We start from the raw sequence: 21,059 nt of genomic DNA on the forward strand, positions 1-21,059 counted from the left end.
AAGCCTTACAGTCATCTCTTTGTAATTCCATCTCAGTCTCTTCCGTCGGCTTACCCTGGATTCTCTTCTCCCTCTCCCCTCTCCCTTCCCCAGCTCTTTGCCTCCATTCCATGCAGCATACAATAAAGCTGCCTGCTTCCAAGCAATCAAATAAGTGGATACTTCTCCATTTGAAGAGCATACAATACTAGCCTAGTCAAGTCTGCCTTTAGCGTACTCATCATGCAGCCTTCTGGGTCAGTCGCTATACTGATGTCTCATTTTCTTCCACAGCACTGCGGTCTTGTGAATTTCTCTCTCTCTCTTTTTTTTGGTTGTCGATGAATTGTTTCATTATTAAATATATGCATGTATCCAAGCTGCTCATTAAAAAAGAACCCCAAAAAACTGGCCTAACTGAGCAATTACTTTTGTTGAGCAAGGAAGGAATTCATGTAACAGGAAATACAGCAGGGGATGCCACGTAAGGGAGCTTTCTACCAGAGGCCCTTTACTAGCAAAGAAAACGCGTTCAGTGACAAGGATTTCAACAAGGAAGAAGAGAACATTTTCTCACTAGATAAGTGGAAGAGTAGACCCCATTCCCGCCATTACTGCTGCCCCCTGAGACTATGAGATATCAGGAACTATTCAAATACAGTCACAGGATCCTTCACTGAGAAGAGAAACAGGCTCAACAGGTTTTCCAGAGAAGAAATCTTAAATATGCCTCTAACACAATCACGTGGAAAATCAAAGTGGCTTAAGGACACGGTCAGACCTTACAAGTTCATGTGTACTTTTATCTGTGAAATACAGCATTCTTCCTCTATTTCATACACACACACACACACACACGTGCACACTCACATATTAGCACGTGCACGGGCACACACACACACACTGGTCCCCCTTTGCACATTCTAATTCTACCTAGAATCAGAGACAAGTCTATTCCTAAACATTTTTTTTCTAGATCCTTTTTTTAAAAAAAGTCAAACAGGAAATATATCCGTTCAGTTCAGTTACTCAGTCGTGTCTAACTCTTTTCGACCTGTGCATTGTAGCATGCCAGGCTTCCCTGTCCATCACCAACTCCCGGAGCTTACACAAACTCATGTCCATCAGATCAGTGATGCCATCCACCCATTTCATCCTCTGTCGTCCCTTTCTCCTCCTGCCTTCAGTCTTGCCTATCATCATGGTCTTTTCTAATGAGTCAGTTCTTCCCATCAGGTGGCCAAAGTTTCAGCTTCAGCATCAGTCCTTCCAAAGGATATGCAGGACTGATTTCCTTTAGGATTAACTGGTTTTGATCTCCAAGGGACTCGCAAGAGTCTTCTCCAACACCACAGTTCAAAAGCATTAATTATTTGGCACTCAGCTTCCCTTATAGTCCAACTCTCACATCCATACGCGACTACTGGAAAAACCATACCTTTGACTAGACGGACCTCTGTTGGCAAAGTAATGTCTCTGCTTTTTATTTATTTTTTTTAAATAAAAATTTTTTCCATATTTGTGGATGACATTATTGTCTAAGAATAAAATCCCAAGAAAAAGATATTGGAAAAGAAGAAATAAAACCACAACAACTGGACATGAAGAACTGAAAAATGGACTTCAGCACATACCTCACAACTTATAGAAAAGTAATTCAAAATGTAATGTACTTAAATCGTAATTTACATTTATTTATTTATTTTACAGTTTGGATAGGGAAAATTTAACATAAAGAATCATTAACTCTAGTGGGGGATTGAAGTAATGGGAGACTGGCTCATAAGAAGTAAAAAGAACTCTGAAGAACATAGGAATAGCAGATATGAGCAGCAGTCACCATCTCTAGGGCTGAAGCAGAGCCCACAGGGAGGGAACAAATGTAGAAGAGGGCCATACCCCAAGGCTGAGGTCCAGGCCTCTTTGCTCACTGGATGGTGGAGAAGTTCTCTGAAGCTGCAGTGTCTCTGCTTTTTAATATGCTGTCTAGGTTGGTCATAGCTTTTCTTCCAAGGAGAGTCTTTTAATTTCATGGCTGCAGTCACCATCTGCAGTGATTATGGAGCCCCCCCAAAATAAAGTTCTGTCACTGTTTCCATTGTTTCCCCATCTATTTGCCATAAAGTGATGGGACCGGATGCCATGATCTCAGTTTTCTGAACCCCATTAACAGTATGAAAAGGAAATACATGGCAGAATTATTTTTTCCCATGAGTTTTCTGCCCAATAATATAATTCTGAAAAATTAAAAATGTATAGCCCTTCTAATCTAAAAATATGTTTATAGCTTTATTTTCTTTCATACAAAAGATGAAATGAATGTGATACTACACTTAAATCTGTTTATGAGTTGGAAGTATCAGACAATCACTTCTCCTACTGTATATTGATTTTTTTGTTATGAAGCATCCATTAAGCATTTCATCTTCACCACAACTAGGAAACAGGTATCATTGCTACCTCCATTTTACAGATGGCAAACCTGAGGCTTAGAGAGGTTAGAAGGTGGCAGGGTAGATTCAGAGACTTGAAAAACCCACCCAAAGGCCGAGAGTTAGGATGGAGCAGTGAATTCAGTACTTTGTGCTGAATAAATCTGGGCACAGAGTACGTCAAGAAAGACAAAAAGCCAAGTTCACGTGAGCACCTGGGAATGAGGACATCAACAGAGGAGGGCAAGGCCCGGGGAAAGGCGAGTCCATGGTTCATAACCCCAAACTCCACCCACTCATGTCCCGAGAGGGCAGGGACCACGACTATCAGCCTAAGCAGATTTCGCTACCTGACTCCTCCTATCTTCAGGGCCCGTCACAGTGCTCACACGGTAACAGGCAACTAAAGAAAGCTTGCCGAAGCAGGCAGGAATGAAAGGGTTAGAAATGCAGTCCAGGAGCCTGGGAGAGAAATTTGGGGTTTATTTGTTAAAGCTGCTTGCTTGCAAACGACAGAAACATAATTCTGAGTTAAGCAAAACCAGATATTTATGGGCTTTTGTGATGAAACTGGGGAACAGGCAGGATCGAACACGCCTTGTGGATGCCAAGAACTTTTTCTTTCTCCTTGCCCTGGCCACTGCTTCCTTTGTGGGGTTCATTCATTCTTTTGGGTGTGCTACCTCAGCAGGGTAAAAACTACAACCAAAGGCAGGCAGCTCCAGGTACATATCATTGAGAAGTGAAGTGAAAGTCACTCAGTCATGTCCAGCTCTTTGTGACCCCATGAACTAAACAGTCCATGGAATTCTCCAGGCCAGGATACTGGAGTGGGTATCCTTTCCCTTCTCCGGGGGATCTTCCCAATCCAGGGATCAAACCCAGGTTTCCCGCATTGCAGGCAGATTCTTTACCAGCTGAGCCACAAGGGAAGCCCATTACAGCCTACTAATAAGAGAGGAAAGGGCACTCCCTGCCAGCTCCCATAGGTTTTCATGCAAAGGATGCCGAATGATTCTAATAAGGATTGTGGCCAATTGTGGCCAGGGTGCAGGGAGGAGGTTAAGTGTAGCGACTGGCTCAGCCAGAAGCAGGAGCCCTTCCACGGTCCAGAAGGGCAGGGTATCTTGATTAGCAGGCCCCTACTGAACAACTTGGTTGAAAGTGCGGAGAGAACTTTTCTTGCGGTGAAGGAAGTTCCGGTACCAGAGGAAGGAGATAATGGGCTGCCAAGCAGCAAAACAATGTTTTCTACAAGGTCTCTTGCCTGGGAGGCAAACCAAGCCCCAAGCTTAGGCAGAACCATGGCTGAGCTGCAGTACCCAAGCTCTGGAACACACCATGACATCTAGCTTACTCCAAAATCTTATTCCCCAGTCCTTCCCTCATTTGGGCCAGAAATTAAACAATCCATGGTATCTGGTTAGTGGGCTTCCTTGGTGGCTCAGTGGTAAAGAATCCACTTGCTAATGCAGGAGATGCATGTTTGTTCTCTGGGTTGGGAAGATCCCCTGGAGGAAGGCATGGTAATCCATTCTAGTATTCTTGCCTGGAGAATCTCAAGGAAAGAGGAACCTGGTGGGCTGTAGTCCATGGATATCACAAAGAATCAGACATGACTGAGCCACTTAACAACAACAACAAATTAGGTTTCTGGTCTGCAGAAAGGGCCTTCTAGATCCATGACAGCCCATCCAACTGAAATTTAAATTGAACTTGGTTCCTCTCGGTGAAAGAGTACCCTAAGATATGCACCATATGAACAGCAACAGCCTTTATATTAATGTGATTTTAAATAATATTATCTTCTGTTTTCAATGTTTGCTTATACAGCACCTTGGGTATAATACTTATTAAATTCTTTATCTGTTCCAGGAAGGAGTACAACGCTTTTTTCACTCAAAGAATATCAGCAACACCACATTATTAATTTTATTGGACTCCCATAAACCTGAAAGCTTAAACCATCATTAAAAAGGTCCTCACCACTGCCATTTGGGAAGGCACATCTTACACTATTTCCAGAAGTAGGACACACAAAATCACAAGGTGCAAATGCTGAAACCTTTTCCCAAGGTCGGCTTAATGTTTTTAAATGACCAAAGGCATGCTCACACTCTCAATGGCTCAACTTTTAAAGCCCCAAATTTGATGAACAATGGCTCTTGGAAAAGCTCGGCAGGATTCCAATCAACACTACCGCGGTGCATAAAACTTTGCTGTCAAGATGCCAACGGTGTGAGGCTCCAAGAAACTTTCCCAGGGCGTCTGGATTCTTCCAGTGAATAGCTATCATTCCTTACAGCTCAGAGGCTCCCTAGCCAGTAAGAAGGAGCAAGTCTCTCTAACCAACTGCCCCCTTAAGCCCCGTTTCCTTTGTAAAATATTCGCTGTCCTTCCTGGCCTCTTCTCCAACTTCTGGAGAAAAAGGCAGTGAGAAACTGCTAAGTGAGGCCACGTTCTCACTTGCGACTTCCCTGTCACCTTCTCAGGAGCGGGTTCCGTCACTGTCAGTTTTGCTGCAGTAAATACAGTCTATGGGGCAGGTCCCCACACCTGTCAATGGACACCTGTCTTTAGCCAATTCTTACCCACTGTGGTTAATGTTTGTGGTTGAGCAGGTATCTGCTCCAGCATTTGAAAAGAGTGTCTTTTAGGAACTTCCTGAAATTTGGCTTGCTTTAAGGAAGATGTGGTGATAGAGATACCTCCATTTCGGTCCCTGGCAACACTGTATATGTGTTTTTACCTATTATGAATTCAACAGGAGCCTGGCTAAAAGAGAATGGATTAGCCGTGGGAGAGAAAGAGCAGAAACAGTGTCAGGGATTCCACCTAGGAAGCCACTCAATGAGAATGACATTGACATGCTACTGGAGAATACTCTCGGTAGGCCTCAGTTCCTGGGTACCTCTCACAGTGTGAGCACTGCAAAGTGTAATGAATCTCTTAAGTAAAAAGAAGCGGAGGCATTTTTTCATATAACATGATTCCTTATCGCAAGCTAACGACTTCATCTGGTTCTTAATCAAAGAAACAGAAAACAGTGGATTAAGTTCCAACTCTGGACTTAATGGGAGAGTGTGTCTGTCTCTGACATGGCAACCCAAAGGATGTGCAAGGATTATTCATCAACATGATTGTTGTCTTAGGTGATTCTCTGGACCACAGATGGAAAATAGTTTCTACTTCAATGCCAACTCTGATTGATTGGTAGTGGCAGCCTGGGCATTGCTTTGAAGAATCTGAGGCTCAGTTGGAAAGAGTACAGTGATTGATTAGCAGTGTCTCTCAGGGCTCCAGAAACAGGGAGGTGCCACAGAAGTGTCAGCATGGACCAGGCTGTGAGTGAGACTGTTTTTCCTTTACAAACATCAGGCACTTGATTCTTTTTCTTTTTTTCCTTCCTAGAGTCCAGGCATTGAGAGGTTTTTATTCCTGGCCACATGAAGAAAAAGGTGTTAGGGGTTTGTGGAGGAGTATATACGGATCTTACTGACGTAGATCAGGAATTGTCACTGTTGTTTAGTCGCTCAGTTGTGTCCCTCTTTGCAACCCTGTGGACTGTAGCCCGCCAGGCTCCTCTGTCCATGGGATTCTCCAGGCAAGAATACTGGAGTAGGTTGCCATTTCCTTCTCCAGGGGATCTTCCTGACCCAGGGATTGAACCCAAGTTTCTTGCATGCAAGTGGATTCTTTACCGCTTAGCCACCAGGGAAGGCCCAGATCAGGGATAGATAGCTAATATTTTTGCCTTGGCAGGACATACAGTCTCAGTTGTGGCTGCTCAACTCTGTCACTCTAGTGGGAAGCTAGCCAGAGACAATCCATGTATGAATGGTGTGGCTATGTGCCGATAAAACTTTATTAACAAAAAGAGGCCATGGCCAGTTCATACCAGATCAAGATTATAAGAGCTATGGGTAGGATATAACACAGATAAAATGGGAAGGTGAAATCAGGAGAAAGTATTTCAGAAAAATTTCTCTGGAAGTTATGGAGGATACTGCATTTCTGGAACATGAAATATTCCTTTCAATTAATAACCAGCAATGCAAACCCACCAACTTTCAGGGAGCATCTTAGCTAACAGAGAGCATAGCTGTGAAGGAGAGGGACATGGGACATGTACAATTTGAATGGAAAATACTGTAAAATGGGGAAATGAAATCAGGAAGGTCACAGCTCATTGCACTGGCTGGGCAGGTTAGGTCTAGGTGGGTCAGGAAACAAGACCAGCTCTCCTCAGGTGGAGGTTACCAGCATCTGGAGATATGCATGTATACTGGCAGAGGGCCACAGTCACTCTTAGAGCAAGGATGATGGGGTGGGCAGAGTTCAAGCAGGGAGGGGAAGAACTGGGCAGCTTGCCCACAAAGGTCCTCTGAGGACAGAAGTTCAGAGTGTGTTTATACAGACAGAGGCTGGTGAAAGGCTGAGGTTTGAAGTTAGATTCTACCCAATGTGGGGGGAAAATCCTAGTTCTGCCCTATCTGCTCTACAGCCTTGGAGGAATTATTTACTCTGGTTTGTCTTCTGTTAAATAGAGAGATGGTTAGATAGCATCACTGACTCAATGGACATGAGTTTGAGCAAACTCCAGGAGTTAATGAAGGACAGGGAAGCCTGGCATGCTTAAGTCTATGGGGTTGCAAAGAGTTGGACACAACTCAGCACCTAAATTGACAACAACAAAATGGGGAGAATATCACCTCCTTTCCAAGGTTATTAATAAGAAACACATATGCAGCAACTTTAGAAATAGTCCCTGGCTCTTAGTGAGTTTTTGGTAGCGTCTAGTCTTCCACCCCACTTCATGGATCATTGCCTTGTCGTGGAGAAGGGGCTTGTATAACTCAACGAAGCCATGAGTCATGCTGTGCAGGGTCACCCAAGACAGATGGGTCCTAGCAGAGAGTTCTGACAAAATGTGACCCACTGAAGGAGGAAATGGCAAACTACTCCAGTATAATGGCCATGAGAACCTCATAAACTGTGTAAAAGGCCAAAAAGATATGACACCAAAAGATGAGTCTCCCAGGTCTGAAGGTGTCCAATACACTACTGGAGAAGAGAGGAGGAGAATTACCAATAGCCCCAGAATGTATGAAGTGGCTGGGCCAAAGTGGATACGACAGTCAGTTGTGGATGTATATGGGGATAAAACTAAAATCTGATGCTGCAAAGAACAGTATTGTAAAGGAACCTGGAATATTAGACCCATGAATCAAGGAAAATTGGACATGGTCAAGGAGGAGATGGCAAGAATAAACATCAACATCCTAGGAATCAGAGAACTAAAATGGGTGAGAACTGACGAATTTAATTCAGATGACCATTATATCTACTACTGTGGGCAAGGATCCCATAGAAGAAATGGAGTAGCCCTCAAAATCAACAAAACAGTCTGAAATATAGTAATTGGATGCAACCTCAAAAATGACAGAATGATCTCAATTCCTTTTCAAGGCAAGACATTCAACAACACAACAATTCAAGTCTATGCCCCTATCGCCAATGCCAAAGAAGCTGAAGTTGATCAGTTCTATGAAGACTGAGAACACCTAAAAAAGATGTTCTATTCATCACTGGGGATTGGAATGCAAAAGTAGGAAGTCAAGATATACCTGGAGTAACAGGCAAGTGTGGCCTTGGAGAACAAAATGAAGCAGGGCAAAAGTTAACTGAATTTTGCCAATAAAACATGCTAGTCATAGCAAACACCCTCTTCCAACAACACAAGAGAAGGCTCTACCCATGGACATCACCAGATGGTCAATACTGAATTATATTGAGCATTGATTGATTACATTCTTTGGAGCCAAAGATGGAGAAGCTGTATACAGTCAGCAAAAACAAGGCCTGAACCTGACTGTGGCTCAGATCATCAGCTTTTCACAGCAAAATTCAGAAAACTACAGAAAACCAGGAAAAACAATAGGCCAGGCAGATATGACTTAAATCAAATCCCATGTGAATTTGCAGTAGAGGTAACAAATAGATTCAAGGGACTAGATTTACTTAATGGGGTGCCTGAAGAACTATGGACAGTGGTCCGTAATATTGTACAGGAAGTGGTGAACAAAACCACCCCCCACCCCTCAAAAAAAAAGAAAAGCAAGAAGGCAAAGTGGTTATCTGAGGAGGCTTTACAAATAGCAGAAGAATGAAGAGACACAAAAAGCGAGGGAGAGAGGGAAAGGTACATCCAATTAAACACAGAGTCCCAAAAAACAGCTAGAAGAGACAAGAAGGCTTTCTTAAATGAACAATGTTTAATAATAGAAGGAAACAACAAAAGGGGGAAGACTAGAGAGCTCTTCAGGAAATCTGGAAACATCAAGGGAGCATTTCACCCAGATGGGCACAATAAAGGATAAAAATGGTAGAGACCTAGGAGACGCTGAAGAGATCAAGGAGAGATGGAAAGAACACACGGAAGAACTGTACAAAAAAAGATCTTAATGACCCAGAGATCTTAAAGAGATGGGAATACCAGACCATCATACCTGTCTCCTGAGAAACCTGTATGCGGGTCAAGAAACAACAGTTGGAATCTCATATGGAACAACTGATTGGTTCAAAATCCAGAAAGAAGTATGACAGGGCTACCTAGAGCCACCCTGTGTTTAACCTATACAATGAGCACATCATGAGAAATGCCAGGCTGGATGAGTTACAAGGTGGAATCAAGATAGGCAGGAGAAACATCAACAACCTCAGCTATGCGGATGATACAACTCTAATGGCAGAGAGCGAAGAGGAACTAAAGCCTCTTGATGAGGGTGAAAAAGGAGAGTGAAGAGCTGGTTTATGACTAAATATTGAAAAAAACTAAGATCATGGCATCTGGCCCCATTACTTCATGGCAAATAGAAGGGGAAAAGGTGCAAGTAGTGACAGATTTTCTCTTCTTGGGCTCCAAAATCACTGTGGATGGTGACTGCAGCCATGAAATCAGAAGACAATTGCTTCTCGGCAGGAAAGCGACGACAAACCTAGACAGTGTGCTGAAAAGCAGAGACATTACTCTGCCGACAAAGGTCTGTATAGTCAAGGCTGTGGTCTTTCCAGTGGTCATGTACAGTTGTGAGAGCTGGACTGTAAAGAAGGCAAAACACCAAAGAACTGATGCCTTTGAACTGTGGTGCTGGAAAAGACTCCTAAAAGTGCCCTAGACAGCAAGGAGATCAAACCAGTCAATCTTAAGGGAGATCAACCCTGAATATTCACTGGAAGGACTGATCCTGAAGCTCAAGCTCCAGTATTTTGGTCATCTGATGAGAACAGATGACTCACTGGAAAAGTCCCTGATGCTGGGCAAGATTGAGGACAGAAGGAGAAGAGGGTGTCAGAGGATGAGACTGCTGGACGGCATCACCAATGCAATGAACATGAACTTGGGCAAACTCCGGGAGATGGTGAGGAACAGGGAGGCCTGGCGTGCTCCAGTCCACGGGGTAGAAAAGAGTCGGACATGACTGGGTGACTCAATAAGACTAACAACATCCTCTTAACACCCAAACTGTCTCAGCAAGAACATTGGCTTTCACTGGGTTCAGCACTTATTAGTAAAGCAGAAGCCACGAAAGGAAGGAGTAGGTTACCAGCAAATTCTGACTCAATCACTATCCCAGAGTGAGATGTTTAAACATCTCTCTTGAAGTGGAGGGGCAAATCTGCTGGGCCATGGAGAAATTTCAGAAAAGAATTCACGGAAAAGGAAAGCAACGCAACCTTGGAGGCTCTTAATTAGCAGGGCTCCATTTCCATGTGTCTAGAACAGAAAGCTTATGGTGACTCAGGGCCAGGGGAAGTAGTGAGTCACCCATGGGTCCCAACAAAGCCTAAAGAACATAATGAGCTCTTGCCAAAGGGCCACTAGATCCATCCTCTGTGGTGTGAAATCCCATTTTTCATACATAATCTACCCTCACACAACCCATGAATGGTCCCAGTCCTCATATTAAAGGAAAACCTAATTGACATAAACCAATTAGCATGTGAGTGGACCTGAGACATTAGAGAGAGTCTCGGGACTACTGTTTAGACCTGGATAAAGGTACCTTCTCTTCTTTGTATACATGAGGCCAAGAGGTGAGGACTAAACTGCTACAGCCAGTTTTGCTACCATAAAGGAAGAAAATATGACCTCAGAGCCCACAGGTGGAGAGGGCGAAACAGAGAGAATTCAGAGCACTGTGTCGGCCTCTTGATCAAACCTCACCTGAAACTGGTTTCTCAGTTATATCAGACAATGAACAGTCATTATTTACTGCAACTCACACTGGGGTGTCTACTGCTTACATGCATTCTTCTACCTCCAGGAGCCCCAGACCCTTCAGCAATGTCAACAAGAACCCCACCCTTTCGTCAAATGCACCAGATTTCCTGAGAACACATGCAATTTCCTAGTACATGAAACAGACCCTGGCTTGCTGCCCTCAGGCTGTGCAGCAAATGGACAGAGGGATAAAGCTTAACCTTGGCAGCTTCCCTCTTCCTCTCTGAGCCCATCTCTTGTTTCTGACTGTTCTCTGCACTGATAGTCCTTTTGGAATAATTTGCCATCAACTAAGTCTGACCGATTTAAAGTTCAGAAAGTAAGGTCTGAAACCAGCTCTGAAATTCTCATAATTCTACCAGCATTCTTGTGCAAAAGAAAGAATGTGTGAGTGTCTGTGTATGAATGTGAGTGTGTGTAAGTTGTAAGCGGGTGTGCAGAAGTGTATATGTATGGGTGTATGAATGTGTATGTGGGTGCAAGTTAGTGTGAGTGCAACTGTATGAGTGTATGCAGTGTGTGTATAGGCTATTTCTGGATAAGCACTTCACCTAGGGGTGGACTGTCAATCCAATGTCCTCTGAGGACACAGGAAGTAGGTGTGACTCAGGAATGGCCACAAGACGAAGGGAAGTAACATGACAATATGCAGAAGGCATAGCTTTCCTTTAATAAGAGTAAATAAGTGAAAGGTTGTGGAAAAAATGAAAAAGAGGAGAACATTTTTTCCTATAATAGTAAACTACAGTAGCCTGTGTGCTGTGCTTAGTCGCTCAGTCATATCTAACTCTTTGCAACCCTATGGACTGTAGCCCACCAGGCTCTTCTGTCCATGGAGATTCCCCAGGCAAGAATACAGGAGTGGGTTGCCATGCCCTCCTCCAGGGGATCTTCCCAACCCAGGGCTCAAACCCAGGTCTCCCACATTGCAGGCAGATTCTTTATCATCTAAGCCACCAGGGAAGCCCAAGAATACTGGAGTGGGTAGCCTATCCCTTCTCCAGGGGAACTTCCCGACCTAGGAATCAAACCAGGGTTTTCTGCATTTCAGGGAGATTTTCTACCAGTTAAGTTCCCAGGAAGGGTCACACAAGCTGAGTGTTTAAAAATCTATACATGGCCCATGGAACAGGGACTGCAAGCCTTAGAGGGTCAGCCAAGTTAAACCTATGAGTCTTACAGGTGGTGTTCTCTTGTGACAACATGGACCTGGCAGGCCTGATCAAAGGGGGACATCGCCATTTAGCTCTGATGGTTGACAAGTGCTCATGGTGGCCCCGTGAAATCAAATACACCAGAAGAAGTTATCCAGGTTTATACATGGACCATCCCAGTTTTCTGTACAGTGGGGATTAAGTCACATGGTATTCAAACTACGTCTCCAGTGTACAAACTACATTTAAATTCTCAATTGCTTCTTTAATTCAAGAAGGTTTAACTTAGGAGTCCTTTAAATTCTTGCTGCCCTGAAAGTACTTATAACTATGACTCAACTCATAAAACGTACAACTGACCTCTCCATCTCAGTCTAAAGCAAGGGACACGTGGATGATTATAAAGAAACACCATTCAAACCTAGTAGGAGAGGGAGAAGCTGATAGCCTTGGGTTTCTGAGTTCTGTTTTTCAGCCCACAGCATATGAATCATGGGCTCAGTTCCTTACAAAGCGTGAATCTGTTTGTCAGAAGCATGAAGCATTAGCATTAATTTCGTAAAAATATATGCCTACTGAACAAAGTCTTTAGTTCCAAAGCTGGCTTTCCATCCCTTTCTAGGGGAACTCTGAAGAAGTCTATCACATAAAGTACACGGTGAGTAATTTGAAACATCCCAGACAACCATCTGGGCGCGTGGTGGTAATGTAATTCACACTGGAATTCCAGTTAGTGATACACTAGCCTCAGATTGTTGTTTCACCACACGCTTCTCACAGTGGAAGACTTCCAAGGGCCCCGCTTCTGAACAATGATCCGTATCAAATCTGAACAGACCCCTGAGTGATTTCTCAATCTCATTGTCTTTCAGCAGAGTTGCAGAATCAAGTGGCTGAGTGCTCAGGAATACAGCAGGCATATCCCCCACCTGCTGATCTAGCCAGAAATCTCATTTCTCTGGATGACAATACAACGGCTAGTATTTATTGAGTGCTTACTGTGTGCCAAGCACTACTTTACTTTTCATCTGTCAACTCGCTTAATGGGCTCAACACCTCTATGAAGGGGTCTATCATTATCCCCATTTTTTTTCAGATGAAGCAAAGGAGGGTTAAGAAAATTACACAAGGTTTTCTAGCCAGTGGGGTGGAGCCTGGTTTCAGAACCCAGGCTAACAGCCTCATTGGATTAAACTGCAGCTTCAAAAGACCTTTTGAATTACAACAGAGGAAAGAAAGATAAAGTGAGGACACTGATGTCACAAGTAAAGGACACCTGAACAAGGACCTACTGCACAGCACAGGGAACTATACTCAGAATTTTTAATAGCCTACATGTGAAAAGAATCTGGAAGAGAATACATCTATATTATATATAATATTTATATCCAATACATAATGCAAAATAATAATTAAAATAAATTATAATATTAATTTTAAAATTGAAAATAATATTAAAGTAAAACATACTAAAATTATATTAAAGTAAAACATACGTTAAAGTAAAACAAATAAAAATATTACACATACACATATGTGTGTGTGTGTGTGTGTGTGTGTATATATATATATATAAAAAACTGAATCAGGTTGCTGTAAACCTGAAATTAACACAACATTGTTAATCAACTACACTCTAAAATAAAATAAATATTTACCAAAAAAAGTTACAAAAAAGAAAAAGGAAAGGATGCCTGGAAAAAGAAGAACTTGTCATTGGAGTTAGACAATATGATGGATGGGCCAACTTTCAATAGGCTGATTTTATTTCACTGACTATTTTGTGTGTGTGTGGGTGATAACCCAAAATTCAGAGCATAAGGGAGTGAAAGTCGGTAGAAGTGGGAAGAGGGAGAGATAAGAGTGGAACGTGGGTGTAAAATAAGCAAGGGCAGTAAGACAGTCCCAGGTTCCTTCTAAGTCCTAATTATTATAAACAGTGCTGTGGTGAACATTTGGGTGTATATATCTTTTCGAATTATGGTTTTTCTCCAGAAGCAACCTAAATGTCCATCAAAAGAGGAATGGATAAGGATGTGGTACGTATATACAATGGAATATTCAGTTCAGTTCAATCGCTCAACCGTGCCCGACTCTCTGTGACCCCATGGACTGCAGCATGCCAGGCTTCCCTGTCCATCAACAACCCCCAGAGCTTACTTAAACTCGTGTGCATTGAGTCAGTGATGCCATCCAACCATCTCATCCTCTGTCATCCCCTTCTCCTCCCGCTTTCAATCTTTCCCAGCATCAGGGTCTTTTCCAATGAGTCAGTTCTTCGCAACAGGTGGCCAAAGTATTGGAGTTTCAGCTTCAGCATCAGTCCTTCCACTGAATATTCAGGACTAATTTCCTGTAGGATGGACTTGTTGGATCTCCTCACAGTCAATGGGACTCTCAAGAGTTTTCTCCAACACCACAGTTCAAAAGTATCAGTCCTTCAGTGCTCAGCTTTCTTTAGAGTCCAACTCTCACATCCATACACGACCACTGGAAAAACCATAGCTTTGACTAGATGGACCTTTGTTGGCAAAGTAAAGTCTCTGCTTTTTAATATGCTGTCTCAGTTGGTCATAGCTTTTCTTCCAAGGATCAAGCGCCTTTAATGGAATATTACTCAGCCATAAAAAGAAAAAACAATGCCATTTTCAGCAACATGGATGGACCTAGACCTTGTCATACTGAGGGAAGTAACTCAGACAAAGACAAATATCCCACGACACTGATTATATGTGGACCCTAAGGGTACACATGAACTTATTTGCAAAACAGAAATACAGTTACAGACATAGGAAACAAACTTATGGATATAGGGATGAAGTGGGGGAAGGAATAAATTAGAAGATTGGGACTGACATACACACACCACAGTATATAACAGAGGTAACTAATAAGGGCCTACAGTATAGCACAAGGAGCTCTACCCAGTACTCTAATGGCCTAAAGGGGAAGAATCTAAAAGAGTGGATATATGTATACGTACAACTGACGCATTGCTGCACACCTGAAACGAACACAATATTGTAAATCAACTATACCCCAGTGAAATTTTTTTTCTTAAAAGACAGTCTCTGGTTTAAAATTTGCCTTCTTGAGGCCAAAGAAGAATTCACGTGGCTGAGTTTAAAGCACAAATAGCTGCAATGTAGCTAATGCAATACAACGTAAGGCCTTCCTATCTTCCTAACCAAGAATTTGCTCAAGTTATCCGAGATTCAAAATGTGACATGAGTCTTTCCAATCATTTGTTTTATTGTATGAGTTGACTCATTGGAAAAGACTCTGATGCTGGGAGGGATTGGGGGCAGGAGGCGAAGGGGACGACAGAGGATGAGATGGCTGGATGTCATCGCTGACTCGATGTACGTGAGTCTCAGTGAACTCCGGGAGTTGGTGATGGACAGGGAGGCCTGGCATGCTGCGATTCATGGGGTTGCAAAGAGTTGGACACGACTGAGCGACTGATCTGATCTGATGAAGGGTCAACTTGTGTCAAATGCTCACGGTGTGGGATGGCGCAGTAGAGAATGAGATGAGAGCCCTGGGGGCTGGGGGTTGGAGGGCAGTCAGAGGACAGTTGAGAGAATGCCAAGGACCAACTCCAGTTTCTTCCCTGGTCCTCCAGGTTCAGTGAGGAGCTTCATACCCGCCAGACACTAAAACCTTCTTTGTGGTTCCCGATAGCAAGGTGGGTCTCAGAGCTATGATCTCCTCTTTGGTTCCACTACAGTAGTCTACTTATATTCCCATTACAGTAATCCCATGGTCCATGATAAGAGTTCGTTACTACATCCTTGACAGCTGCTTCTGTGCCTGTTGTGTACTGGGCACAAGGGTCATGTTTGTTGAGCCAATGGATGAAAGACATCCGACCAGACCAACATATGAAACAAATAATATCGATTAAAGCAACAGCTAATATTTATTGAGTACTAGTGAGCTAGGTATAGATTACCTGTATATAGATAGATAGATAGATAATACCTGTTCTTAAGTTCATTTAATCTCCCAACTACTCTGTTATAGAGAATTATACAGAGACTTCACTCTGATCATTTCCATTTTACAGTGAAGGAAACTGAGTCATAGAGAAGAGAAGAAACCTACTCAAGGGCACTGAGCTACTCTAGACTTGGCCAAGTGGTGCCTGGACTTGCCCAGAGGGAATCTGATGTTAAAGACATACATCTCTTAACCTCACACTGTATCTCCCCTCACCTGATGCCCTGCCCGAAGGCAGTTAGGCACCCTGTGTTTCCTCACCAGTTGTCAAACACTTTACCACCAGGCTGCCCCTCTCAAAATTGCACCTGTGCAAGGTCATAAATCACCATAACCCCGCTTCATAGCCAGGCTTTCCCAAGTCATCCAATCCCAACAATGGGTTTTAAATGGAGACAAATATGCAAGATGCTGAAATATCAAGGTTTCCCCTCTTCTTCTCTTTTACCAGCTTTAGAGTTTGACTTGATCACCTCATTAATCCCAAGGGCATGTGGTGAATCCACCGTGCTTTCCAAAGACGTGCAGGATTTGGAAAAGCGGCAGAACAAAGACAATGAAACCCTGCATGTTACACTCTATGCGCTGCAGAGAAAAAGACTAGAAAACAGAACAATCTGCTCCTACTTGTTTTCCCAAGATGCAAGGGAGAAGACGTGGAGAGCAATTCCTACTTGCTTAACGTCTTGTGTTTACACTGATTTCATCCCTCTCCCCTTGGAACTTCTGAATCTGGCATTTCTTGATTCTGGTGGGATTTTGTTGGGATTTGCATGGCACTAAATTTCTTTAACAAGGATGATGTTGGCCTGAGGGAGAGGTATACACTTGGAATAGTTTCACCTGTTTCTCATGACATGTACGTTCCTTTATGAAAGAGGGACTAGAAGTTATCACACGGTGATGTTTCGTTTACACAGAGAGGGAATCCAAATGAGAAAGATTACAGGTAACAGATGAGCATCTTAACAGAACCATGAGCTCTTGTATAAAATACACAATACTCTTCTCAGAAGACTTCATTCAGGAGGAAATAATGCACAGCTTTGACAATGGAGAGATACACACTAGAATAAGATTGAGCAGATGAATAAAAGACTGCCCCCCCTCCCCAACATATTTCCATTCTCTGGTTGAGAAGCACACACCTTAGAAAATGAATGGCTCTTCCTCTTACCTAGTAAGAACAATGCTTCCCTTTTAATTACAAGGTGTTCCTTCGATGAAAGTTTAGTGGTCCATGGGCAGAAAAAGTCAATGACAGTCTTAGATCTCTTCAACGGGGGTGGATCAATAGATGCAGTCTGTTGCTGCTGTCAGCTCTGCCATGACGTCGGGTTTCACTTGGAGCACATTTCAAGGGGCTGTACTGTAACACCATTACAGGTGCTCATTGCAATACAGCATGTGCTTAGGAATAGGTCCAGTCAGCCTCTGCAGGCAGCTGTGTTCTCCTCCAAGTATAGGCATTAGACCTCTCGTTCTAATCTTGCTTCCTACTGAGGCTGAGATTCACAGCTCAGTGAGAATAGAGGAATATTAGACATGTGTACTTTGTGAACAGGCAACAGTATGAGTGAATCACTTGAACAGACTCAGAGAAAGCCCCACAGTGGGACAAACACGTGTAAGACGTCTGGAAAGGGACGCGGTAAAATGAATGCTACACCCCTTCCATCTATGAAGCTATCACTATGTTCCATGTATCAAAGTTTTTACCTTACATTCATTATCAGATTTACTCCTCACCCACGGCCCTAGGCAGCAGCTCTTTGATACTTGAGGAAATTCAGCCTCAAGATGTTGAGGCATTTTCTCTGAGGTCACTAACCTGGGAAGTGGCAGAGCAAGGGCTCAAATCCAGGTGAGTCCAGCCCCATAGTCACTGAGCTAATCCTCCTCTTTCTGAATTAGCCTTGACCTGCACAGGACAAGAGACTGGAGAAATACCCAGTAAAATTGAACTCTTGCCATTTGAAAGACTATTTCAAAGCTTTCTTTGTCAATGTTAAGTAAGTATTGTGGCCCAAGACTGAACTGACTAGGACTTCAGAAGGAAATCAAAAACCCTGTGCAAAAGGAAAAGTGTAACCATGTGAGTAAAAGAACTCCACGAAGCAGAGGTACCAGGGAGCAGAAGCAGCCAGCAAAGGGTTAGCAGATGTACCATCGCTGACAACAGTTGGAATTGTCAGAGAAACAATGAGGGAGGAAATCAGAGAGGGAAATGGCCAGGGAAAGTTCAGGCCTCCCTCCTTCCCACGCCCTCACTGCCCACTGTGACTCCCCGTGACTCAGCCCAGATGGGAGGAAACAGAGACCTCCCTCACCCAATGTCCACCCTGCCCACGGCCTGGAAGGAGGGGAGGATGAGCCTTGTGACCGCAGCTCAGACACACCCAGGTACCACCCAGGAGTGCCCCGCACCGCCTACACACACCCAGAGACCTCAATCAGGCCCTGGAGTAGAGAAACTGCAGTCAAGGGATTCTGGTGTGACCCCAAGTATTAATTCCTGGACGGCTCTGGGTAAGAGACTCATTGTCTCCTGACTTTAGTTCCCTGTACAAAAAGTACAGGCTGGAATTAGATCAGGGATTATACATTCAAATGCCAACAGAGACCAAGCAGGTGATGAAAACGATGCAGCTGGCTGAGCAGAAGCCAACAGAGAGCAGTGGGGACTGGAGACCACATATCTTGTCAAGAAAGCGCATCCCCAGTGTCCCCAGATGCTCCAGTTTTCCATAAGAAGTCAGATATTGGTCCTTTATATACAATCCTCCAGTCTTTAAGTATTGGGAATAAGTCAAACTTCTAAAACTCTGTGCAAGGTAAACAAAACAAGATGGCACACTCAAGTCCAGATGTGTCTTGTTCCATAAGGAAGCCACTAGTCACCTGAAATTCATTCAAATTGAAATAAATGTTGGAGAGGGTGTGGACAAAAAGGAAACCTCCTATACAGTTGGTGGGAATGTAAAACAGTAGAGTCATTATGGAAAACAGTATTGGAGGCTCCTTAAAAAACTAAACACAGAGTTACTATATGATCCTGAAATTCCATGCACGCCAATGCTCATCACAGCATTCTTTACAAGAGCCAAGACATGGAAGCAACCTAAGTGTGCATCAGCAGATGAATGGATAGAGAAGATTTGGTACACACATACACACACACAATGGAATACTAGTCAGACATAAAACAGGAATCAAATAATGCCATTTGCAGCAACATGGATGCAAATCTATTAGAGACAGTCATACTAAATGAAGCCACACAAAGAAAGAAAAATATCATATGATATTGCTTTTATGTGAAATCTTAAAAAAAGAAGATCCAAATGAACATATATACACAACAGAAACAGATCCACAGACACAAAAAACAAACATGTTACCAAAGGGGAAAGGGAGGGGAGAGATAAATCAGGAGTTTGGGATTAACATATATATGCTACTACATTTAAAATAGAAAACCAACAAGGACCTACTGCATAGCACAGGGAACTATACTCAGTATTTTGTAATAGCCTATAGGGGAAAAGAATCTGAAAAAGAAATATATATATATGTATGTATATATGTATAATTGAATCAATATGTATGTATGTATATATGTGTAACTGAATCACTTTGCTGTATGTTTGAAACTAACACAACATTGTAAATTAACTACACTCCAATAAAAAATTCATTAAAAGTAAACAAAATTTAAAATTCAGTTCCTCAGTCCCACTAGACACATTTCAAATGCACAAGAGCCACTTGTACCATACCAGCTGCTGCTGCTACTGCTAAGTCACTTCAGTCGTGTCCAACTCTGTGTGACCCCATAGACGGCAGCCCACTAGGCTCCCCCGTCCCTGGGATTCTCCAGGCAAGAACACTGGAGTGGGTTGCCATTTCCTTCTCCAATGCATGAAAGTGAAAAGTCAAAGTGAAGTCGCCAAGTCGTGTCCGACCCTCAGCGACCCCATGGACTGCAGCCTTCCAAGCTCCTCCATCCGTGGGATTTTTCCAGGCAAGAGTGGCTGGAAAAGACTGGCTACCATACTGGATAACAGAGAGAACATACTCAACGGCACAGAAAATTCTCTTTGCATAGCCTTTGTCTAAATGATCTTTAAAATAACCTTCAGCTCTTAACACTGCAAAGAAAGACAAACTGAAACAAACTTTAATTTCTTCACTGATAGGAAACAAAGCTACTGGAATTTCATTGCCTAATTTCAACACAAAAAGGGTTCATGTCACTGTTTTGCAGTCACCTTGATGAGTTCCCTTCAGTTGCATTTAAATTGGGTTCAATAGATGTGTTCATGGAAACAGCCTGATAAGTTATCTGCTTCAACATGCAGAGTAAATTCTTGAGTTATTTATAGGGATTTGAGATCTCAACTGGTATTTTAAAAAGGGAGATAGGAGTGCGGAAGAGAAAAAAGCTCTATTTCATGTTGCCTGAAGTCAAGAAACACCTGGAGTAACAGGCAAATTTGGCCTTGGAATACGGAATGAAGCAGGGCAAAGACTAATAGAGTTTTGCCAAGAAAATGCACTGGTCATAACAAACACCCTCTTCCAACAACACAAGAGAAGACTCTATACATGGACATCACCAGATGGTCAATACAGAAACCAGATTGATTATATTTTTTGCAGCCAAAGATGGAGAAGCTCTATACAGTCAGCAAAAACAAGACCAGGAACTGACTGTTGCTCAGACCATAAACTCCTTATTGCCAAATTCAGACTTAAATTGAAGAAAGTAGGGAAAACCACTAGACCATTCAGGTATGACCTAAATCAAATCCCTTATGATTATACAGTGGAAGTGAGAAATAGATTTAAGGGCCTAGATCTGATAGATAGAGTGCCTGATGAACTATGGAATGAGGTTTGTGACATTGTACAGGAGACAGGGATCAAGACCATCCCCGTGGAAAAGAAATGCAAAAAAGCAAAATGGCTGCCTGGGGAGGCCATACAAATAGCTGTGAAAAGAAGAGAAGCAAAAAGCAAAGGACAAAAGGAAAGATATAAACATCTGAATGCAGAGTTCCAGAGAATAGCAAGAAGAGATAAGAAAGCCTTCTTCAGCGATCAATGCAAAGACATAGAGGAAAACAACAGAATGGGAAAGACTAGAGATCTCTTCAAGAAAATCAGAGATACCAAAGGAACATTTCATGCAAACATGGGCTCGAT

The sequence above is a fragment of the Bison bison genome, unplaced genomic scaffold, assembly GCF_000754665.1.
Source record: "Bison bison bison isolate TAMUID 2011002044 unplaced genomic scaffold, Bison_UMD1.0 scf7180017864474, whole genome shotgun sequence".
Lineage (NCBI taxonomy): Eukaryota > Metazoa > Chordata > Mammalia > Artiodactyla > Bovidae > Bison > Bison bison.